Source organism: Geotrypetes seraphini, chromosome 14, assembly GCF_902459505.1.
Source record: "Geotrypetes seraphini chromosome 14, aGeoSer1.1, whole genome shotgun sequence".
NCBI classification, from domain to species: domain Eukaryota; kingdom Metazoa; phylum Chordata; class Amphibia; order Gymnophiona; family Dermophiidae; genus Geotrypetes; species Geotrypetes seraphini.
The window spans coordinates 18,155,636-18,178,440 of NC_047097.1; the positions used below are offsets into that span (position 1 = coordinate 18,155,636).

Sequence of the window (22,805 nt, forward strand, 5' to 3'; positions counted from 1 at the left end):
TCCGTCCCTCCATTCCCCAACCCCCCCCCCCCTCTCAGGCTGGTCCATCTAGCCTCGCCCCACCACGTGAACATCCTTCTGCCACCTAGCCACACCCATCCCCCTCAAGGATCCCGCTAAGGAAGCAGCCCCGCCCCAGCCCTGTACCTTCCTTCCCCATGCCATACTTTCGTCCACTGAGAATAAACACCCCCTGGTTCCTCCAAGAGACCTCCTTCCACCACTGGCCCGATCCTTGAGCACTTCGAGGGCCTCAATGTTTCAAGTGATAAGTGTTCCCCAGGCATAAATGTTTATCCAGGTGTTTTAAATTGAAAGAGTTGCTAAACAAGGCTCGTTACTCTTGGAACATTGCCGATAGTGCTGAAGGGTATTATATAGAAAGGCCTTAACCATATATCAACCCTACAATTGTATACCAAATTAGATAAAGGGAAGATAATCTATTGAATATATAAAATTATCAAATCATCGGAACTAATTCCATTCAAATTTGAAAATGAACACCATTATAATATCTAAATTAAAAAATGTAAATCAAAATATTATTATAAATATTTAAAAAGATTGTAATTAAATCATAATCCTAATTGAGTGTTAAAATGTTTGAGAAAAATTGTGGTGGACATATCATAAATTATACAGGTCTTTGGAACCTCTTATGAGGTTCCTGTCTTGTATACTGTTGTAATCATTTATGTCCACTGCCCCCTACCATTAAAAAACTTGTACTTTATTTATTTTAATCAATTTAATAAATACTTAGTTTGAAAAATTACTAATCTGAAATATTTTTATAAAAAATTAATAATACCTACGTGTGTGTAAGCAAAACTAAATTATAATTTCATTTTGAATTGTAATACAATAAATATGTGGACTCAAAATTATAAAGTACATAACTTAAGATTATAAAGTGCTTAACGTGCATGTGCATAAAAAACTTGTTAATTGATCTATTTTAATTAATTTATGATTATGGTTATAACTATATCACTATAAATAAATGAAACTGGAAATGTGTTCCTAAAGCATGCATTTACTGCAATCCATTAAATAAATTATATGCAAGATAACTGTTATATGTTGAGAAGGCAACACTTAGCTTGGAACCTGCCATCATCAACGTTGATACGGATAAAGAACTCCCGACGCCTTTAGCTTGAATAGGCATTTCAACCCAAAACATGGGTCTTCTTCGGGGAAGATTTTCAGACTAACGCTGCCGGGTTGAACTGGCTTAACGCCCAAATAATTTCAGAATGAAAATCCTCCCTGTGTGTTCTTATACTGTGAACAAAGTCCTTTTAAATATTCATAATAATATTTTGATTTACATTTTTTAATTTAGATACTATAGTGGTGTTCATTTTCGAATTTGAATGGAGTTAGTTCTGATGATTTGATAATTTTATATATTCAATAGATTATCTTCCCTTTATCTAATTTGATAGTGCTGAAGGGGACAGTAAAAAAACAGGAACATGTGTGAGGGAGGCTTAAAAACAAATAAATGAAGGGAGGCCAAGGACCGCTACATACCTTGATGGACAGCTTCTCTGGGCCCAGTTACAACCCTGGTTGTTTGACCATATGTGGCAGGAGCATGTCCTAGATGAAGGAAAATTTTTTTAAAAAACTAGGTTCCCAAAATCTCCTAAGTCAAAAACTTTTAACAATGCACTAAAGTATCGTAGCCCAAGCTCAAGGATCCCTGGGCATGTGCAAACACACAAAAAGAAGAGGTGCACAAGATATGAAGTTTGGGAAAATTATTTGGGTAGTCCACACAGAACAACAGTGGTATCCTTATTAGCTGTGTCCCACGCTGAAACTGGAATGGGTGCAACTCTGTGTCCTCAGTGTAGATAGCTGAGAGCGCTGAAGGCAAGAGGAAAAAATAGGCGATAAGGATTGAAAAAACCTATATGAAACTGAAAGCAAGGGAAGCAAATGAGCGCCACTTACCTCGATACACAGCTTCAGCGGGGCAACTAGGCGGCCTAGTTGGTTGCACAGGTGTCGACATTGTGGTTCCTAGTATATACAATAGACCAGTGATTCCCAACCCTGTCCTGGAGGAACACCAGGCCAATTGGGTTTTCAGGCTAGCCCTAATGAATATGCATGAGAGAGATTTGCATATGATGGAAGTGATAGGCATGCAAATTTGCTTCATGCATATTCATTAGGGCTAGCCCGAAAACCCAATTGGCCTGGTGTTCCTCCAGGACAGGGTTGGGAACCACTGCAATAGACCACAATGAATTAGTGACAGACACATTGGGTGGCACCTTCAATATGCAAGATAGGACAAATATAAAAGAAACCCATTAGACTTAAAATTTACCCTTCATGACACGTGTGTGCTGCCCGCCAAGAAGCATTGGTATCTTGGACACCTTCAAAGGAGAAATCACAATTAGGAATGGGATACACATAAGGTAGGGGGGTTGAAGATCTTGCACATGGAGGTTACTTACCACGTATGATTGGGCTAGAACATACCGAATATGCCATAGTGGGGGACGCATGTGGAGCCATAGGGGGTTCCACAGGTGGGGCCAAACTATATACATGATTTGAACCTGTGGAGATAAAGCGACGTGCAGATTAGTATCTCGCACACCAGGAATGGAGAAATAACAATGAAGGAGTGTAGAGGTTTGAACATCTTGCACATGGAGGTTATTTACCACATGAGATAGGGCTTGAACCATTGTGCCATTGTGGTGGATGCATGAGGAGCCATAGGTTCGAACCTGTGGGCATCATCAAAAAAGGTATTACAACCAGGACGAAATAAGTCATCATGCCGCTGTATCGCGCAATGGTGCGCCCGCACCTGGAGTACTGTGTTCAATACTGGTCGCCGTACCTCAAGAAGGACATGGCGATACTCGAGGGAGTGCAGAGGAGGGCGACTAAACTGATAAAAGGTATGGAACATTTTTCATACGCTGACAGGTTAAAAATGCTGGGGCTGTTCTCCCTGGAGAAGAGGAGACTTAGAGGGGACATGATAGAAACCTTCAAAATCCTTAAGGGCATAGAGAAAGTGAATAAGGACAGATTCTTCAAACTGTGGGGAGCCACAAGCACTAGGGGTCATTTGGCGAAATTGTAAGGGGACAGGTTTGGAACAAATGCTAGGAAGTTCTTTTTTACCCAGAGGGTGGTGGACACATGGAACGCGCTTCCGGAGAATGTGATAGGCCAGAATTCTGTACAGGAGTTCAAGGAGGGTTTGGATAGGTTCCTAGAGGATAAGGGGATAGAGGGGTACAGATATAACTTGAGGTAGGTTACAGAAGTGGTCAGAAACCACTTCACAGGTCGCAGACCTGATGGGCCGCCGCCGGAGCGGACCGCTGGGCGAGATGGACCTCGGTCTGACCCAGTGGAGGCAACTTCTTATGTTCTTATGATAAAAATCAGTGAACAGATTAGTATCTTTCACACATTGAAAGGAAAAATTACAATGCGGAATGGTGTATACATATGCTGAAGGAGGAGTAAGGGGGTGCTTAACATCAAACAAGGAGGATACTCACCATGTATGATAGGTCTAGAAGAGACTGTAGGTGCCATACAGGGTGCAGCAGGGGGAGCCATGGGGTGTTCTGCAGGTGGAGCCACAGTATACATATGATGGTTCGAACCTGTGGAGATAAAGCATTGCACATATTGTTATTGTAGCCTGGCCCATTGACCTAAATAGTAAAATTCTAAAAAAGTATATCAATTGAATAACATACCTACTGAAGCTTGTGGAGTACAAGTGGGGGTCACAATGCGGGACTCCATTAAGGTCTGCAAAGCCTCACTGTGTCTAACGACCTCCTTCATCAGCGCAAGGTTCTGTCTCCGCAGATCATTATTCTCAATGGTGGTTTCATGGTTCTGCCTCTAGAGATCCTTAACAGTTTTATGGAGCTTATGGTTCTGCCTATGGAGATCAAGCATAGCATTAGTGTGAGTCTGCATCGCAGTGGTAAGGCTAGCAATATTCTGAGACATTGCATGTGCACCCTCACCAATGTTTCTCAATACATTATGCGCATCGTCGTTCCACCTCAGTTGATCAGCCACAGCAGACTGCAGGATATGAATAACTGCGTCCCGAGCTTGCTTGTCCCCATGGGCCCTCACACGCCTTCTCCCTAGGAACTGCCTCACCCTCGAGGGGACACCCGACAGGGCAGGTCAAGGAGACAAAGGGCATGATTGCTGTGTTAACACTGTCTGTTCCACCGTCTCATCTTCAATATATTGCATGGTGGGCGGAATTTGATCCACAGGGAATGTCAATTGAGAAAGTTCTAAAAGTAAAAAAATAGGTTAAAACAAAAAGAAATATTCACCCGACACTCACACCTTGCAAACAGCATGCAAATTACTCGCCTTCATCTGCATAAAGGTCCGATGACACACAAGATGATGGTCCCCCGACCTGACCCTGTAAAGCCACACACGACATCCCCTCCTGTGTATGCTCTGAAGGAAGAAATAAAGCAGTTATTTTAGATAATAGACTTAAACATGTATTGTACAAGAATACATCCCACCCTCCTGAAATCACAACTCACCATCTTCAAGAATCAGATTTGGCGTGGCAGAAACTTGGTCAACCGCTGTACATCTCCTTTTCTGTCCCCTCCTGAGATAGAGAAAGGTATTTGAGATGACAGACATATATATGAAATGTACATTAAAACATACCATCCTAATCTAATCTAATCTAATCTAAACCTTAAGTTTATATACCGCATCATCTCCATGAGAATGGAGCTCGACACGTTTTACAAGAACTTAAAATAGTGGGTAGAGAAGAAGAAAAAGGATTACATGAACTTATGTGTAGAAAGGGGGAGAGAAAGGGGGGGGGGGAAGGATAGAGCTACAATTTGCTGAAAAGCCAGGTTTTCAGTTGTTTGCGGAATAACTGAAGGGAGCTCAGGTTCCGCAGCGGGGTGGTGAGGTCGTTCCAAAGACCTGTGATTTTGAAGAGAAGGGATTTTCCCAGTTTGCCTGAATAGTGGATGCCGCGTGGAGAGGGGAAGGCTAGTTTAAGCCTTTGGGCAGTTCTGGAGGAGTCGGGACTGGAGGAGTTGAAAGACAGTGGGATAAGAGGAGGCAGGATTCCGTGAATGATCTTGAAAGCCAGGCAGGAACATTTGAAATGGATTCTGGAAATTATTGGGAGCCAATGAAGTTTGGCAAGGAGTGGGGAGGCATGGTCAGACTTGCGTTTTGAGAAGATCAGTTTGGTTGCAGTATTCTGGATTAGCTGGAGTCTTAGAATACTTTTTTTTGATAGATTTAAGTAGATGGCGTTGCAGTAATCTAGTTTGGAGAGGATGATGGATTGGACAAGGATGGCTGAAGTAGGATCTAGCTTTCCTCAGCATGTGAAGGCTGAAAAAGCATGATTTTGCCAAGGAGTTGAGGTGGTCATTGAGGGAGAGAGAGGAATCGATAGTGATACCAAGGTTCTTCCATGAGAACTCGAGCTGTAGTGTATCGCCTGTGGGTAGTGTGAAAAGTGTGGGCAGGTGTTCGAATTTTGGGCCGAGCCAGAGTAGTTTTGTTTTAGATTCGTTTAGTTTCATCTGTACCGAGAGGGACCAGGCACGGAGTCTCATTATGCAAGCTGTAATGTTTTCGTGGAGGTTGGTGAGGTTCTGGTCAGTCTCAAGGAGGACAAGGATGTCATCTGCATAAGTGTAGATTGTTTCCAGGGGGGATAGTTGAAAGAGTTTCAGGGAGGACATGTAGATGTAAAAGAGAATAGGGGAAAGGGATGATCCTTGAGGGACACTGCAAGATGGAGTCCAAGGAGTGGACATGGTGCCATTTGTGTTGACGGTGTAGGAACGGGAGCGTAAGAAGTTTGAGAACCACATTAGGACGGTGGAGTCGATTCCAATCTCGGAAAGTTGGTAAAGTAGTATGTCGTGATGGACGACATCAAAAGCAGCGGAAAGATCGAATTGTAGTAGGACAGCGAATTTGTTACGTGAGTGTAGTTGTTGTACCTTTGAAATTAGGGAAACTAGGAGGGATTCAGTGCTAAAGCAGGGTCTGAAGAAATGTTGGTAGGGGTGAAGAATGGAGAATCTCTCGAGATAGGAGGAGAGCTGGGTAGCAACTATGGTTTCTAGAAGTTTGGTAAGTAGAGGGATATTTGCTATGGGATGGTAGTTTGATGGTAGGGAGGGGTCGAGATCGGCTTTTTTCAGAATAGGTGACAAGGCAATGTGGCCCATTTTTGTGGAGAACAAGCCTGATAGTAGAGCAGAGTTAATGAGTCTCGTAAGGGAGGAGATGGCCTGTGCAGGAATGTTTTCATAAAGGTGGGATGGGAAAGGATCTAAGATGCATTTGCAGGATTTCAGTCTGAGGCAGAGTTTAGAGATCTGGGGTTCAGATATGGGTTCAAATGTCGTCCAGGATCTATCCGCTGGGATAGGGTTTGAGTCATTGGGAGGAAGAGAATTGTAAGAGACTGCTGAGGGGAAAGAGCTCCTTATGGTGGAAATCTTTTCATTGAAAAATTTGGCTAAGTCGTTTGCGGAAGGAGGGGAGAGGGGAGAGGTGGAGTCGTTTTTTGAGGTTAAGTTTCGCCAGATGTAGAACAGAGTACTATTTTGATTTTTTGATCTGGTGATTTTATCTCCATAGAAATTCTTTCTTGCTTTTTTTTAGTATTGTGTTATAGCACTTGATGTTGTCTCGCCAGGATTGTTTGTCTGAGGGGGATTTCGATTTTTTTCCATTTCCGTTCCAGGGCTCGACAATTCTGTTTTAGTTCCCTGTGATATGGAAGGTACCAGGGGGCTTTGTGGGAGTGGGAGATAGATTTTGTAGATAAAGGGGCCAGAGCGTGGTAGGTAGTCCCGGAAAGGGTAACCCAATTATGCCAGTTGGACTCTGGGTCTGTGTGTTTAGGAGAAGGGGGAAGTTGGTTAAGAAATTGGGTCCAGAACAATTCGCTCGTGATTTTTTTGCGGTAGGTGATAGATTTTGTGGGCCGGGGTGGAGTACCTAGATGAGACATGAAGATGGGGAGGCAGAAAGAGCCTAGAAGGTGGTCAGACCACGGGACAAGGTCCCAGCGGGCCTCTTCGGCAGAAGTTTTGTGCTCAGTCAGGTCGAGGAAGCTGATGATGTCTAGTTTATGTCCTTTATCATGGGTAAGTGTGGGTGGAGGAGTGGTGAAGCCAAGGGAGGTGAGGAAGTCTTTGAATTCAGTTGTGTCCATGCTGGTGTTATCGTCAAGGTGGAGGTTAATATCTCCTATGATCAGTAGTCTCTGGAATTTTAGGAAGACTCTTGTTATAGTCTCTAGGACAAGTTCAGAGGATTTATTCCAGGGGATAGGAGGGCGGTAGAGAAGCAAGATGCCTAGTGGGTGGGGTTGGAGTTCGTCTTTAACTGAAGCTAGTATGAATTCTAGAGAGGTATGGCTGCCCTTTTTAAGGAGCTGAACATTGAAGAATGATTTGTAAAGCAGAGCCAGGCCTCCTCCTTTCCGGTTGATTCTGGGTGAGAAGAGGCCGTGGTAGCCAGGGGGGCAGAGTTTGTTTTGTGTGAAAGTATCGTCTTTTCCGATCCATGATTCTGTGATGCACACGAAACCCGGATCGGAGTCATCGAGTAGGTCTTTTATTATTTGGGTCTTGTTGCGGACTGATCTGGTGTTACAGTAGAGTGTGGGGACCGGGGTGAGAGAGACAAAGGTGAGGTTGGGTAGGTTGGCTGGAGGGACAGGCTTTAAGGAGGAGTGGTTTCTTCCTCTGTGTTTTTTGTTGTGATAAGTTCTAGTGTGTACTAGTGTGGGGTTTCTGAGGCCTGGGCAGGTGTTTGAGACTGTGGAGTCGGGGAGGTTGGGGGAGAGAGATATTTGGCAGTGAGAAGTATTGGTGAAAGAGCAGAGAAGTAGAAGGAGGAGCCAGGAGGGTGGCTTCATGGTGGGAGCGAGGAGAGATAGTGAGAGAGGGTTTGGGCAGAGCTTGTCAGGCAGGAGGTGGGAGAGATTAGTGCTGCTAGTAAGATGCAGGCTGAGGAGGGGCTAGGCTGTATAAGAGGTAGTAGTGATGGGCAGAGCAGGCTAAGTAAGTGGTGGTAGAGCTAGACATGCAATGAACATGCGATAACAGTAGAGGAGTAGTACAGGCTATATATGCAATGTCAGGCTAAGATATGCAGTAGCTGGTTTTACATGCGGTTATACTTATAACAAGTGGTGACAGGTTGTGGTGACAAGTAACATGCGGTGGTAGGTTAAAAATAAGTAGTAGCAGGTTGTAAATGCAGCTATACAGGTAACAAGTAGTAGCAGGTTGTAAATGCAGCTATACAGGTAACAAGTAGTAGCAGGTTGTAAATGCAGCTATATAGGTAACAAGTAGTAGCAGGTTGTAAATGCAGCTATACAGGTAACAAGTAGTAGCAGGTTGTAAATGCAGCTATATAGGTAACAAGTAGTAGCAGGTTGTAAATGCAGCTATATAGGTAACAAGTAGTAGCAGGTTGTAAATGCAGCTATATAGGTAACAAGTAGTAGCAGGTTGTAAATGCAGCTATATAGGTAACAAGTAGTAGCAGGTTGTAAATGCAGCTATATAGGTAACAAGTAGTAGCAGGTTGTAAATGCAGCTATACAGGTAACAAGTAGTAGCAGGTTGTAAATGCAGCTATATAGGTAACAAGTAGTAGCAGGTTGTAAATGCAGCTATATAGGTAACAAGTAGTAGCAGGTTGTAAATGCAGCTATATAGGTAACAAGTAGTAGCAGGTTGTAAATGCAGCTATATAGGTAACAAGTAGTAGCAGGTTGTAAATGCAGCTATATAGGTAACAAGTAGTAGCAGGTTGTAAATGCAGCTATACAGGTAACAAGTAGTAGCAGGTTGTTCATGAAGTAATCAGTGATTGTTTTAGCAGGCAATAGGTGCAGAAATATATCAGATGCAGATTGTAACAGAAAAAAAAGGTCTGTGCAGAGATTTTGGGGGAAAAAAAAGCTCCGTGGGAGAGCTGGATGTCAGGACTCTGAGCACTGCCGAACTGCAGTCTCACCCGGAGGAAAGAAAACACAATTCCCTCAGAGCCTGGCGTGCTCCTTCTCAAGTGTCTTGGCATTAGAGGACAGCGTTAGAGTGGCCCCTCTTTGCTGCTGTGTTGAAACCAGCTGATAGAATCCTCAGGAAGAGCAGCAGTTAGGAGAGATGAAAGAAAACACAGTTCCCTCAGAGCCCGGTGTGCTTTTTCACAAGTGTCTTGGCACTAGAGGACAGCGTTAGAGTGGCCCCTCTTTGCTGCTGTGTTGAAACCAGCTGATAGAATCCTCAGGAAGAGCAGCAGTTAGGAGAGATGAAAGAAAACACAGTTCCCTCAGAGCCTGGTGTGCTTTTTCACAAGTGTCTTGGCACTAGAGGACAGCGTTAGAGTGGCCCCTCTTTGCTGCTGTGTTGAAACCAGCTGATAGAATCCTCAGGAAGAGCAGCAGTTAGGAGAGATGAAAGAAAACACAGTTCCCTCAGAGCCTGGTGTGCTTTTTCACAAGTGTCTTGGCACTAGAGGACAGCGTTCGAGTGGCCCCTCTTTGCTGCTGTGTTGAAACCAGCTGATAGAATCCTCAGGAAGAGCAGCAGTTAGGAGAGATGAAAGAAAACACAGTTCCCTCAGAGCCTGGTGTGCTTTTTCACAAGTGTCTTGGCACTAGAGGACAGCGTTAGAGTGGCCCCTCTTTGCTGCTGTGTTGAAACCCGCTGATAGAATCCTCAGGAAGAGCAGCAGTTAGGAGAGATGAAAGAAAACACAGTTCCCTCAGAGCCTGGTGTGCTTTTTCACAAGTGTCTTGGCATTAGAGGACAGCGTTAGAGTGGCCCCTCTTTGCTGCTGTGTTGAAACCAGCTGATAGAATCCTCAGGAAGAGCAGCAGTTAGGAGAGATGAAAGAAAACACAGTTCCCTCAGAGCCTGGTGTGCTTTTTCACAAGGGTCTTGGCACTAGAGGACAGCGTTAGAGTGGCCCCTCTTTGCTGCTGTGTTGAAACCAGCTGATAGAATCCTCAGGAAGAGCAGCAGTTAGGAGAGATGAAAGAAAACACAGTTCCCTCAGAGCCTGGTGTGCTTTTTCACAAGTGTCTTGGCACTAGAGGACAGCGTTAGAGTGGCCCCTCTTTGCTGCTGTGTTGAAACCAGCTGATAGAATCCTCAGGAAGAGCAGCAGTTAGGAGAGATGAAAGAAAACACAGTTCCCTCAGAGCCTGGTGTGCTTTTTCACAAGTGTCTTGGCACTAGAGGACAGCGTTAGAGTGGCCCCTCTTTGCTGCTGTGTTGAAACCAGCTGATAGAATCCTCAGGAAGAGCAGCAGTTAGGAGAGATGAAAGAAAACACAGTTCCCTCAGAGCCTGGTGTGCTTTTTCACAAGGGTCTTGGCACTAGAGGACAGCGTTAGAGTGGCCCCTCTTTGCTGCTGTGTTGAAACCAGCTGATAGAATCCTCAGGAAGAGCAGCAGTTAGGAGAGATGAAAGAAAACACAGTTCCCTCAGAGCCTGGTGTGCTTTTTCACAAGTGTCTTGGCACTAGAGGACAGCGTTAGAGTGGCCCCTCTTTGCTGCTGTGTTGAAACCAGCTGATAGAATCCTCAGGAAGAGCAGCAGTTAGGAGAGATGAAAGAAAACACAGTTCCCTCAGAGCCTGGTGTGCTTTTTCACAAGGGTCTTGGCACTAGAGGACAGCGTTAGAGTGGCCCCTCTTTGCTGCTGTGTTGAAACCAGCTGATAGAATCCTCAGGAAGAGCAGCAGTTAGGAGAGATGAAAGAAAACACAGTTCCCTCAGAGCCTGGTGTGCTTTTTCACAAGTGTCTTGGCACTAGAGGACAGCGTTAGAGTGGCCCCTCTTTGCTGCTGTGTTGAAACCAGCTGATAGAATCCTCAGGAAGAGCAGCAGTTAGGAGAGATGAAAGAAAACACAGTTCCCTCAGAGCCTGGTGTGCTTTTTCACAAGGGTCTTGGCACTAGAGGACAGCGTTAGAGTGGCCCCTCTTTGCTGCTGTGTTGAAACCAGCTGATAGAATCCTCAGGAAGAGCAGCAGTTAGGAGAGATGAAAGAAAACACAGTTCCCTCAGAGCCTGGTGTGCTTTTTCACAAGTGTCTTGGCACTAGAGGACAGCGTTAGAGTGGCCCCTCTTTGCTGCTGTGTTGAAACCAGCTGATAGAATCCTCAGGAAGAGCAGCAGTTAGGAGAGATGAAAGAAAACACAGTTCCCTCAGAGCCTGGTGTGCTTTTTCACAAGTGTCTTGGCACTAGAGGACAGCGTTAGAGTGGCCCCTCTTTGCTGCTGTGTTGAAACCAGCTGATAGAATCCTCAGGAAGAGCAGCAGTTAGGAGAGATGAAAGAAAACACAGTTCCCTCAGAGCCTGGTGTGCTTTTTCACAAGGGTCTTGGCACTAGAGGACAGCGTTAGAGTGGCCCCTCTTTGCTGCTGTGTTGAAACCAGCTGATAGAATCCTCAGGAAGAGCAGCAGTTAGGAGAGATGAAAGAAAACACAGTTCCCTCAGAGCCTGGTGTGCTTTTTCACAAGTGTCTTGGCACTAGAGGACAGCGTTAGAGTGGCCCCTCTTTGCTGCTGTGTTGAAACCAGCTGATAGAATCCTCAGGAAGAGCAGCAGTTAGGAGAGATGAAAGAAAACACAGTTCCCTCAGAGCCTGGTGTGCTTTTTCACAAGGGTCTTGGCACTAGAGGACAGCGTTAGAGTGGCCCCTCTTTGCTGCTGTGTTGAAACCAGCTGATAGAATCCTCAGGAAGAGCAGCAGTTAGGAGAGATGAAAGAAAACACAGTTCCCTCAGAGCCTGGTGTGCTTTTTCACAAGTGTCTTGGCACTAGAGGACAGCGTTAGAGTGGCCCCTCTTTGCTGCTGTGTTGAAACCAGCTGATAGAATCCTCAGGAAGAGCAGCAGTTAGGAGAGATGAAAGAAAACACAGTTCCCTCAGAGCCTGGTGTGCTTTTTCACAAGTGTCTTGGCACTAGAGGACAGCGTTAGAGTGGCCCCTCTTTGCTGCTGTGTTGAAACCAGCTGATAGAATCCTCAGGAAGATCCCAGCTCACCTTCCTCTGCATTCCTAGACATCGAAGGGGCAACAGGCTCAACAGTACACAATTTTCATTTCTGTCCTCTTCCCCCGGGAAACGCTGAAGGATCTAGGGCGCATTCAGCCCCTGTCTGGCCAATAGACACAAGAGAATGTGTTTGCGCTATAAGATAAAATATACTCAGAATGTTAATTCATCAAATTTCAAGTTTAATTAATTTTTTTTTTTTTTTAATTCTTTATTCATTTTCAATCTTACATCAAGTGTACAAACAGTGAAACAATACAATTAAAACATCACTTGACAATCTTTCTAATTTATCTTACAATACATAAAATTACCACCCTCCCCTCCCATCATTCCTCTATTATTTTCCCAATATGAATATTAAAAAAATATATCTCCCCCCTCCCAAACATTAGACGGTGTAAATTTCAATAGAAAATGGTGTTTACTCATTACAATAAGAAGTTAATGGCTCCCAAATTTTATTAAATTTCTTATAGTTCCCTTGTTGTATAGATATTGTTCTTTCCATTTTATATATGTGATATAATGAGTTCCACCAGAAATTATAATTGAGTCTACTGTAATTTTTCCAAATACTTGTGATGTGCTGAATGGCGACTCCTGTCATTATCAATAAAAGTTTATTGTTATTGATATTTTGCTCTTTTTCCTCATTGACATACCAAATAGTATTGTATCATAAGATAATGCCATATGCTTTTCCAATAAACAACTTACTTGATCCCAAATTGAGTTCCAAAGGCTAAGATAAAGGGACATAAGAACATAAGCAGTGCCTCCGCCGGGTCAGACCATAGGTCCATCCTGCCCGGCAGTCCGCTCCCGCGGCGGCCCAAACAGGTCACGACCTGTCTGAATCACCAGAAGGGGCTCCCTTGCCACCTTGGTTTCTCATTGAAGTCCTATCTTCCCATCGAAGTCCTAACCCTCCGGTCTTGCACATGCACGACCTGTTGGGTTTCTATACTTATTACCTGGTTAGCTTTCTATACTTGTGTTACATCCCAGCTCCTCCCTCAGTATCCCACGATCCCTTTATCCCTCAGGAATCCGTCCAATCCCTGTTTAAATCCCTGTACCGTACTCTGCCTGATCACTTCCTCCGGTAGCGCAATTCCAAGTGTCCACGACCCTTTGGGTGAAAAAAAACTTCCTTGCATTTGTTTTGAACCTATATCCCTTCAGTTTCTCCGAATGCCCCCTCGTACTTGTTGTCCCCTTCAGTCTGAAGAAATCTGTCCCTATCCACCCTCTCTATGCCCCTCATGATCTTGAAGGTCTCTATCATATCTCCCCTGAGCCTCCTTTTTTCCAGAGAGAAGAGCCCCGGCCTATCCAACCTCTCGGCGTATGGGCAGTGTTCCAGCCCTTTTACCAGTTTCGTTGCTCTCCTTTGGACTCTCTCAAGTACCGCCATGTCCTTCTTGAGGTGCGGCGACCAATACTGAACGCAGTATTCCAGATGTGGACGCACCATCGCTCGATACAATGGCATGATGACTTCCCGCGTCCTGGTTGTTATGCCCCTCTTTATGATGCCCAGCATCCTGTTGGCTTTTTTCGAGGCTGCTGCACACTGTGCAGATGGCTTCAGTGATGCATCCACCAGCACACCCAAGTCTCTCTCAAGTCTGCTGTCTCCCAACAATGCCCCCCCCCAATTTGTAGTTGAACAACGGGTTCTTTTTCCCTATATGCATGACCTTGCATTTTTCCACGTTAAAGCGCATTTAACAATAAAACAAAAGATGATCCAAAGTCCCTACTTCAAGATTACAGTGCCAGCATCTATTAGACTGAACTATTTAACTTTTGAATTCTAATTGGGGTCCAAAACGCTCTATGCAGAAGAAAAAAAACAAGTTTATCTCATAGATGCAGACACTGTACATCTCATCCTCCAAGACCAAATTTGTGGCCATTGAGATGCTGAAATTTGATGCTTAATCTCAATGCTCCAAATATCTCTAAGACCATTTTTGGGTTTCATTAATTTTAATATACTGACCATCGACGTGCACCTGGCCGGTTTACAATGCTAAAAATGAAAGGTTAAAATAAATTATCATAGGGGGAGGGGAAATGTGAACATTAAATGGACAAATTACAGATACGAACACGAGCTTGAGGGTGAAGAGGGAGGGGAAAGTTATTAATTACATCATTAAAAACAAATTAATTAAAGGGAAGAGGGGGGAGGATATAACATCAGGAAGAGGGATCGCTTCTTGAAAGCGGTTCATATTTATTTTGCTAGCTGTTGGAGTGGAAATATTTAAATGCTATGGTATGCGTCTTCATATAAATTTAGTTTATTTAAGTAATACATACTAAAAACCAATTTTATTTTCTATATCATTTCATAAAATCAACACATTTGTGTATTGATAACAATTATTTATAAAGTGCAGGGTGCAATCAGGTGGAACAGCTGGGTTAAGCTACAAATATTCTATGTACGCGGTTAGCCAAGATCATCTATTAGATGTTTAATTCATGAAGCAGCAGTCAATGTATACTTAGCTCAAAGTGATATCTGTTGAAATTCTTTAACTTTTCTTCTTTGTTTATCGCGGTTCAAAACATAAAACACAAATCGGTTAGAACAACAAAACAGCATAAAACATGTGACGTAGAAATGTGAAATAACCACAAAAAAGGACACAAAACTCACCATTTTCATCATCGCTGGCTGGCGCTGATGTGTCCACCCCACCAGGGACACCCACTACCTGTTCAGGCCGCAGCGTCTGAAAAACACGACGCTCCAGATCAGTCAGCTGTACAGCACATGGAGGGCCACCACCCTTTCCATGCCTGTATATCTTGCTGGACTTGGCCTTTACCACGCCACGGATGTCCTGCCAACGGTGCTTGCATTGCGGGACAGTGCATTTACAAACACCGAGGGCGGTGACATCAGACGCTATTTTGGACCAAATAGCCAGTTTCATCCCAGAGGAAAGCCTTGCGTTCTGGAATAGATCTTTAAACTTTTCGACCACACCATCTACAAGAACAGCAAGCTCTTCATCTGTGAATCTGCGTGCTCTGACCTTAGTGTTGAACACCTCCTGTGCCTCCATATCTCCTGCAATTGAAAGTAACAGGTTAGAATAACGAAACCCCACTCCCCCCAAGAGTACCCTCATATCGCCATACCCTCCAACCTTAAGGTTTAGAAACAAAAATGCCCATATATGTCCTGGAATTTAAAAGAAGTACCAGATTACACTGAATAACCCCCTTATCCGACGGGTCTCCTCACACCCTCCCCACTGATCTGCAAACAAACGGCTCACACTTTTAAACAACTTGGAAGAGAAATAGGATGGAGAGTTGGGAAGCCAGCTTACACTGAATAACCTACCACCTCCTGCCCGAGGGTACAGTATCGAGTGCATATTGCCTAAACCTACGGGTCTCCTCACACCCTCCCCCCAAATACGCAATCAAACTGCCAACACTTTAAAACAACTTACCAAAAAGAAAGATAAATAAAACAGAGAGTTGTTAAGCTGGTTAGAAGCGTGCACTACTTAACTTCGAGATCGCTCCGTAAAAAAATGACGAACTCGAAGAATTCCTCCACCAGCAGCTCCAGTCACAGCTTCAACAGCTCACTCACAAAACTCCAATGTGATTGCTCCTTAAACCTCCAACTCCAAACTTTTCAATAAGCTACGGTCACAGCCTCTACATCTTGCAACCTGCGAACCTCGAACCAAGTTTCTGAAAGCGCTAGGGGACTGCTTCCTGGAACAAATGGTGGGAGAGCCGACGAGAGGAAACGCCACCTTGGACTTGGTCCTAAATGGCATTACGGGACCGACAAAAGAAGTAGAAGTCACGGTCCCGCTGGGGACAAGCGATCCAACATGATCAACTTTAAACTTGAAATCGGGAAAGGGAAACGTACCAAAACCTTAACCACGACCTTAAACTTTAAAAAGGGAAGAGAGATAGCAAGAGAGCCATGGTAAAACAACGGCTCAAGAAAAAGATGGACAAAGTTAAAACGGTAGATCAGGCATGGTCTCTACTGAAAAATACTATCACGGAAGCACAAAATCTCTACATTCCGCGGATTTCCATAGAAAGGAAAACTAAAGGCAAAGGAGAATCGGCATGGCTTACTAGAGAGGTGAAGAAAGCCATAAAAGAAAAGAAGGACTCCTTTAAAACAATGGAAACGCGCGAAAACAACCAAAGCTTGGAACAAACACAAAGATGATCAGAAGAAATGTCACAAGGCGGTGAGGGATGCCAAAAAAGACTATGAGGAGAAAATAGCGCAAGAGGCCAAAAATTTCAAGCCCTTCTTTAGATACGTAAAAGGAAAAAAACCCGCAAAAGAGGCGGTGGGACCGCTGGATGACCAGGGAAGAAAAGGGTACATCAAGGAAGACAAACAAATTGCAGACAGACTAAATTCCTTCTTTGCATCTGTCTTTACGAAGGAGGACACCGCAACAATACCAGAAGCAGTGAAAGTGTTCGAAGGAGTAATAGAGGACAGTCTCACCACAGTAGAAGTGGAATTGGACTATCAGATTGACAATCTTAAAAGTGATAAATTCCCTGTACCTGATGGAATTCACCCGAGAGTCTTAAAAGAACTGAAGGTTGAAATCGGAGAGCTATTGCAAAAACTTGCCAACCTGTCAATTAGAACTGGACAGATACCGGACGATTGGAAGATAGTGAACGTCACGCCAATTTTCAAAAAAGGATCAAGAGGAGAACCGGGCAACTACAGACCTGTGAGTCTTACGTCTGTCCCTGGAAAGATGGTTGAAGCACTGATTAAAGATAGCATAGTCCGGCACTTGGATACACACGACCTGATGAGAGCCAGTCAACATGGCTTCAAGAAAGGGAAATCATGTTTGACGAATTTACTTCAATTTTTTGAGACCGTGAACAAACAAATTGATAGTGGAGAACCAGTGGACATAATATACTTGGACTTCCAGAAAGCGTTCGATAAGGTTCCACATGAGAAACTTCTCAAGAAACTACAAAGCTATGGAATAGAGGGAGATATACTAAGATGGATAGGCAAATAGCTGGAGAACAGAAAGCAGAGAGTGGGCATAAATGGGAAGTTCTTAGACTGGGAGAAAGTGACTAGCGGTGTGCCTCAGGGCTCGGTACTTGGGCCCATCTTATTTAATATTTTCATCAATGACCTAGAAGAAGGAACATCCAGTGAGATCATCAAGTTTGCAGACGACACAAAGCTATGCCGGGCAATCAGATTGCAGAAGGATAGCGAGGAACTCCAGAGTGACTTGTGTCAGTTAGAGAAATGGGCGGAGAAATGGCAGATGAAGTTTAATGTGGAAAAGTGCAAAGTAATGCATTTAGGCAGAAAGAATAAGGAACACGAGTATAGAATGTCAGGTGCAACTCTGGGTAAGAGCGAACAAGAGAAGGACCTGGGTGTACTGATAGATAGGACCCTGAAACCGTCGGCACAATGCGCGGCAGTGGCAAAGAAAGCAAATAGAATGTTAGGCATGATAAAGAAAGGAATCACGAGTAGATCGGAGAAAGTTATAATGCCGCTTTATAGAGCAATGGTCAGACCACACTTGGAATACTGTGTCCAACATTGGTCTCCCAACCTAAAGAAGGATATAAAACTGCTGGAGAGGGTGCAGAGACGAGCAACAAAGCTAATAAAAGGTATGGAGAACTTGAAATACGAGGAACGACTTAAGAGACTGGGATTGTTCTCCCTTGAGAAAAGGAGACTGCGAGGGGATATGATCGAGACTTTCAAAATACTGAAAGGAATCGACAAAATAGAGCAGGAAAAAAAAATCATTTACAAAGTTCAATGTGACACGGACAAGAGACATGGACTGAAGCTAAGGGGGGGGGTCAAGTCCAGGACAAATATCAGGAAGTTCTGCTTCACGTAATGAGTGGAGGACACCAGGAATGCTCTCCTAGAGGAGTTTATTGCGGAATCCACTGTTCTAGGATTTAAAAGCAAACTAGATACACATCTCCTTACGAGAGGCATAGAGGGATATGAGTGACTAAAATTATGCCAGGTGGGGGGGGAAGGGGGGAGGGCGCTGTGGAGCCCGACTAAGATGGTCGCCTGAACACTCAGCTCCGGCAACCCTTACTCTTCTTCTTTATCCTCTGCTGTATTTCACCCGACTTTAAATCTTTCACTCAGCTTCATTCATCCCATAAACAATGGCTACAGTCAAAACAGACAAAAGGCACAAGCCTGAGCCTCAATCACCGGCAAAATCAGCGGCATCGGAGAAATCGGATAAGCCTGAAGCTCCCTCCATGATGGATTTATGGAAAGCCATAAAATGGTTCAGGATATACTTACCGATACCAAAGATGCCATGTCAGAAATCAAAGACGAACTGACCACGATTTATGAGGATTTAACCACGTACAAAACTAAAGTCGCTGACTTGGAAGTTAAAGCAGCCACTGCGGAGATCAACATCAAGGCGCTTCAAAGCCACGTGAAACGCACGCTGGCTATTGAACGAGAGCTTGAAGATGCAAGTAATCGCTCTCGTAGGAACGACATACGTCTTTTGGGGCTCCCGGAAGGTCAAGAAGGAAATAACATGATCGCCTTCCTAGAAACTTTCATCCCCACCTTGTTGAACCTTCAATTCAAAAGAGACTTTGAAATCGAGCATGCACATCGATCGCCATCTTCGCGCCAACCGCATGAGCGGCGCACAAGACCCATCACGTTCAAAGTCCTACGTTACCCTCAAGTTCTAGAAATTATGCAGAAAGCAAGATCCCTTGCACCTTTAACTCACAAGGGGCATACGTCCAAAAACACCGTCAAAGCTCGACAACAACTTCTCGCCTTCCGCCCGCAACTCAAGAAAATGGGCGCACCGCTTCGGCATCTTTTACCTGGCATGGATGCGGATCACCTTCCAGAACTAGACTAAAGACTTCACTGATCCTGAGCTTCTCGCTGCATACATTGAAGAAAAATCGCCGACTCCAATTGATGCCGTCTGAGTACTCCCTTCACCATCGGCTGCTAAACTGAACTGTCCTCGAGTGTGACTTATCTCATGTGCTTTCCGAGTACACTTCAATTTATTTACCATTAAATCAGACTGTTATATTCTTTTTTTATTGTTTCTCTCTTTCTTTCTACCTTAATTTGCTTACCGATTAGACCAGTATTTTCTCCTCTTTCTACTATATCATGCTATTTCCTTACAGATTGCTTGTGTACTCTTATAGTTATTCCGCATTTACTAGTCATGCTCCAGAGCTCTTTCAATTTGCTCTGTTAAGTTGTTTAGTCTGGCAACCTTCCACTTAGTCATTGTTTGTTCAACTATTTATTTTTGCTTTATTGCTTGAGCTTTTTGAACTGTTTGCTTATTAAACTTAATTAGACTTGCAGCAAGAGCTACTTTTTGACAATCCTTACTGCTTAGGATGCTGGTTTGATGTTTTTTTTCTCTTGACTATCTGGTTTGTCGCTTTTCAGACACCCATTGCTACCGCCCATTGCTTTTTGCAGTGAGCTACACTCACTCATTCTGTGAATATCTTATTGCTTCCTTATTTTTTTTTTTTTTTTACTATTATGATGCATACAGCTTTCGCCTCTCCTTTAACTGATTTGCTTACAGTTGCTTGCATAATCATACGAATGTATATTTTTAGGCAGCCTGAGAGCCCGTCTCGACAGGCGAACCTAACGCGGAGCTTGGAGGCCCGGGTGGTAGCCCGTTGAAGACGCGGGGACGTTGGGGGAAGCAGGAGGCAGGTGATTGGTCGGCGGGTCTTTCCCACCTTGGGGAAGACCCGCCATTGGATAGTCACGGCCGTGGTGGGCGTCGGGAGGAGGGAGAGTTTATAAGCTGAGCTTGGGAGGACTTAGGGCGTACCTGATCCTCCGAAGCGGCTTTCGGCTTGCAGCGGATTTTCTTCCAACGCGGCGTTAGCTGGGATGGAGACGGGTGCAGGAACCGGCGCGTTAGAGCTCTCCTTTGCAGCCGGTGATTCCTTCGATGAGCAGGAGGTGCTGGTGAGTACCGCGCTGGACTGGGAGTGTTCTCTGCCACCGAGGTGCTCTCGTGTGGTCGCCCGGGAATCCATTGCCCTTGAGGTTGGGGGAGGTGGTGTGTCTGTAGCGTGGTCCGGTGGGAGGGCCCGCAGGGGGTAGGTCAGTCCGGTGGTAAAGGTCGAGGTAGTGCTGTGGTGGCATCGGGAAGTGTATTGCTGGCCGCAGGGGAGGCGCTGGGAATGGCGGGGCCTGAGCCACGTGCAGCCTTAGCGAGCCGGCTGACTGTGCTGTGTGAGGCTTCGGTTGCCAGGGAATGTGTTATCCCTCAGTCAACTGGGATTTCTTTCCCGGGCAGAGGTGGGGCTGCAGGTTCTGCAGAGGGTTGTGTGCAAGTTGGGATCCCGGCTGCCTTGGGGACGATTGAGGGTGGTAGTGTTGGGGTTCCGGTGGGGAGTTTGGATGTGGGCATGACTGCACAGCCGCAGGATGTTTTGCAGACCCTGGTTTCCTCTCCCATTTGGCCGCCCTGGGCTTTGGGGCCATGAGGTGTGGGTTGGGGTCCTGTGCCCTGGCTAATGGGTGGGTCGAGCTTTGCGAGGAATGCAACTACATGGGGCAGGGGGGGCAGGTCGAGGTGGTGGTCCTGCGTATTGGTGGGCCCTTGGGGGAGTAGGGGGTTCCGAGTGTCCCTCTGGTGTTAATGCTACTGCTGCTGTGCAGTTTTCTGTTCTCTGTCTGGATTTTTCTTCACAGGAATTTGGCGGAGTCCCAGCGAGACGTGAGGCAGTGGCCACTGTTTCCCATAGTAGCGTTCGTTCCCAGGAGGTTGTGCGGAGTCCCAGAGGAGTTCAGTCTGCGGAGCATGCAATGGCATCAGCTATTACCGTTGCTGGCGGACTTCCGACGTCACCATGGGTCTGCAGCACTTGGGGATTCGTGTTTCCTGGTGGGGTCAATGGGACATGCAATGGCATCAGCTATTACCGTTGCTGGCGGACTTCCGACGTCGCCCTCGCCATCCAGATGTACTGCTGCTGCATTTGGGCGGTAACAATGTGGATTCACAGATGGGGAAGCACCTGATTGACACTATACAGGGTGATCTTCGGGTGGTGTTGGAATGGTTCCCTGGCACGACGCTGCTGTGGTCTTGGCCCTATGGTTGCTGCGGATAGCGCCACTGCTGATGGGGTCTCGTCGGCGGTGACCAGACGGCGGTGTTGCGACATGGTGGCTTCTGCAGATGGCGCCTCTGGAGCGACGAGCGGAGTGCTCATCGCTGGAGGAGCACAGGACATGGGTAACATAGCCTTAGTGGCTGCTGAGGGGGGGTGCTGGGGTAGGGGGACGGGGAAGGGTAAGCACAGGCAGAGTGATAGGGCTTCCTCCTCTTCATCTTCTTCCTCCTTAACCTCCACTTCTTCATCTTCCTCCCGATCTCAGGCTAGGGGGTCGGGGGCGCAGGTGGGACAGAAGGGCCAGAATAGGGGAGCTTCGGTGTTGGTGACGCTCACCGAGCTCTGGAAGAAGGTGCCCAGAGCGTTACGCCGCAAAATTCAGAAGCGAACGTGTATTGATATTTTCTGGCTCTTAGAAGGTAGGGCACGTAGGAGGAGCAAAAAGAAGGTTAAGAAGGAAGAAAGTAGGGTTAAATCAGGTCAGGTCTCCCATAATGTGGTTAACTGGACGCGGGCGTTTCTTAGGCTGGCTAGCGAATGGGGTCAGGAACGGCTTCAGGATTATTTCCTGCTTTTGGCTTATGCTGACTCCGTTCTTGATGCTTATCATCGCTTCGGTGGTTGGGCTTGGCTCAACTATGACGAAGCATTTTGTGATAAGATGGAAAAAAACCAGCACATGTCTTGGGGTACCCAAGATATCAATCTGCGGTTAATACACATGGCTAGGCCCAGTTGCGCTGCTGGTAGTGGTGCAGTGCGGTTGATGCAACAGGTTTCGATGGGTGCGAATCGTTCCTTTCGTTCTTCAGCAGGGCAAACAGGACAGGGTTCAGGTGGGCGGGAACGACTTCTGCTGGAAGTTCAACAAAGCGACCTGCCCGTTTCTGGACTGTAGATTCCGGTACGCCTGTTCACTATGTGGTCAGAGTCACTCCGCACTTAAATGCCCTAAAAGAGGAGCTGCCGTGCCTGCAGGGCCGGCTAAGTGAGGTGGGTACCTCTGTGGTACCCACCCCGATTAGGGTGGGGGGCTCTTCGGCCGTGGTTCAGCTGTTATAGCGATCGGAGAGCACCAGTAGTTTTAGAAAAGGGTTTTGGTGAGGGTTTTGTTATTCCGTATGAGAAACCGGTGCAGCCGGTGCGGGTTCCCAATGCCTCTTCGGTGGCCAGACTCCGAGAGGTGGTTCGGTCTAAATTGGATGAAGAGATTGGGCGGAGGTGTATTGCGGGGCCTTTTCAGGAGCCCGTTGGCGATCATTCCCAAGAAGGACCCTGGTAAGTTCCAATTAATTCACAATTTGTCCCGGCCATTGGGCCTCTCTGTCAATGAGGGCATCCCTCGAGACCTTTGTGTAGTTCGCTATTCCTCCTTTGACTGTGCGCTTCGACTTGTCTTGCAGGCTGGGCGCGGTGCACTGCTGGCGAAAGTGGACATTGAGTCCGCCTTCC

At 45.7% G+C, this 22,805-nt stretch overlaps 1 long non-coding RNA gene across 1 annotated transcript; it reads right to left on the reverse strand.

Annotated features, from left to right (window-relative positions):
* Positions 1-4,404: 4,404 nt before the first annotated feature.
* On the reverse strand, positions 4,405-15,116 carry LOC117348640. The gene is made up of 5 exons (XR_004537019.1): positions 14,818-15,116; positions 14,152-14,704; positions 12,129-12,275; positions 4,590-4,660; positions 4,405-4,497 (listed from the first exon to the last, which is right to left on the reverse strand). It is a non-coding gene; the product is annotated as an uncharacterized LOC117348640 (long non-coding RNA).
* Positions 15,117-22,805: the final 7,689 nt, after the last annotated feature.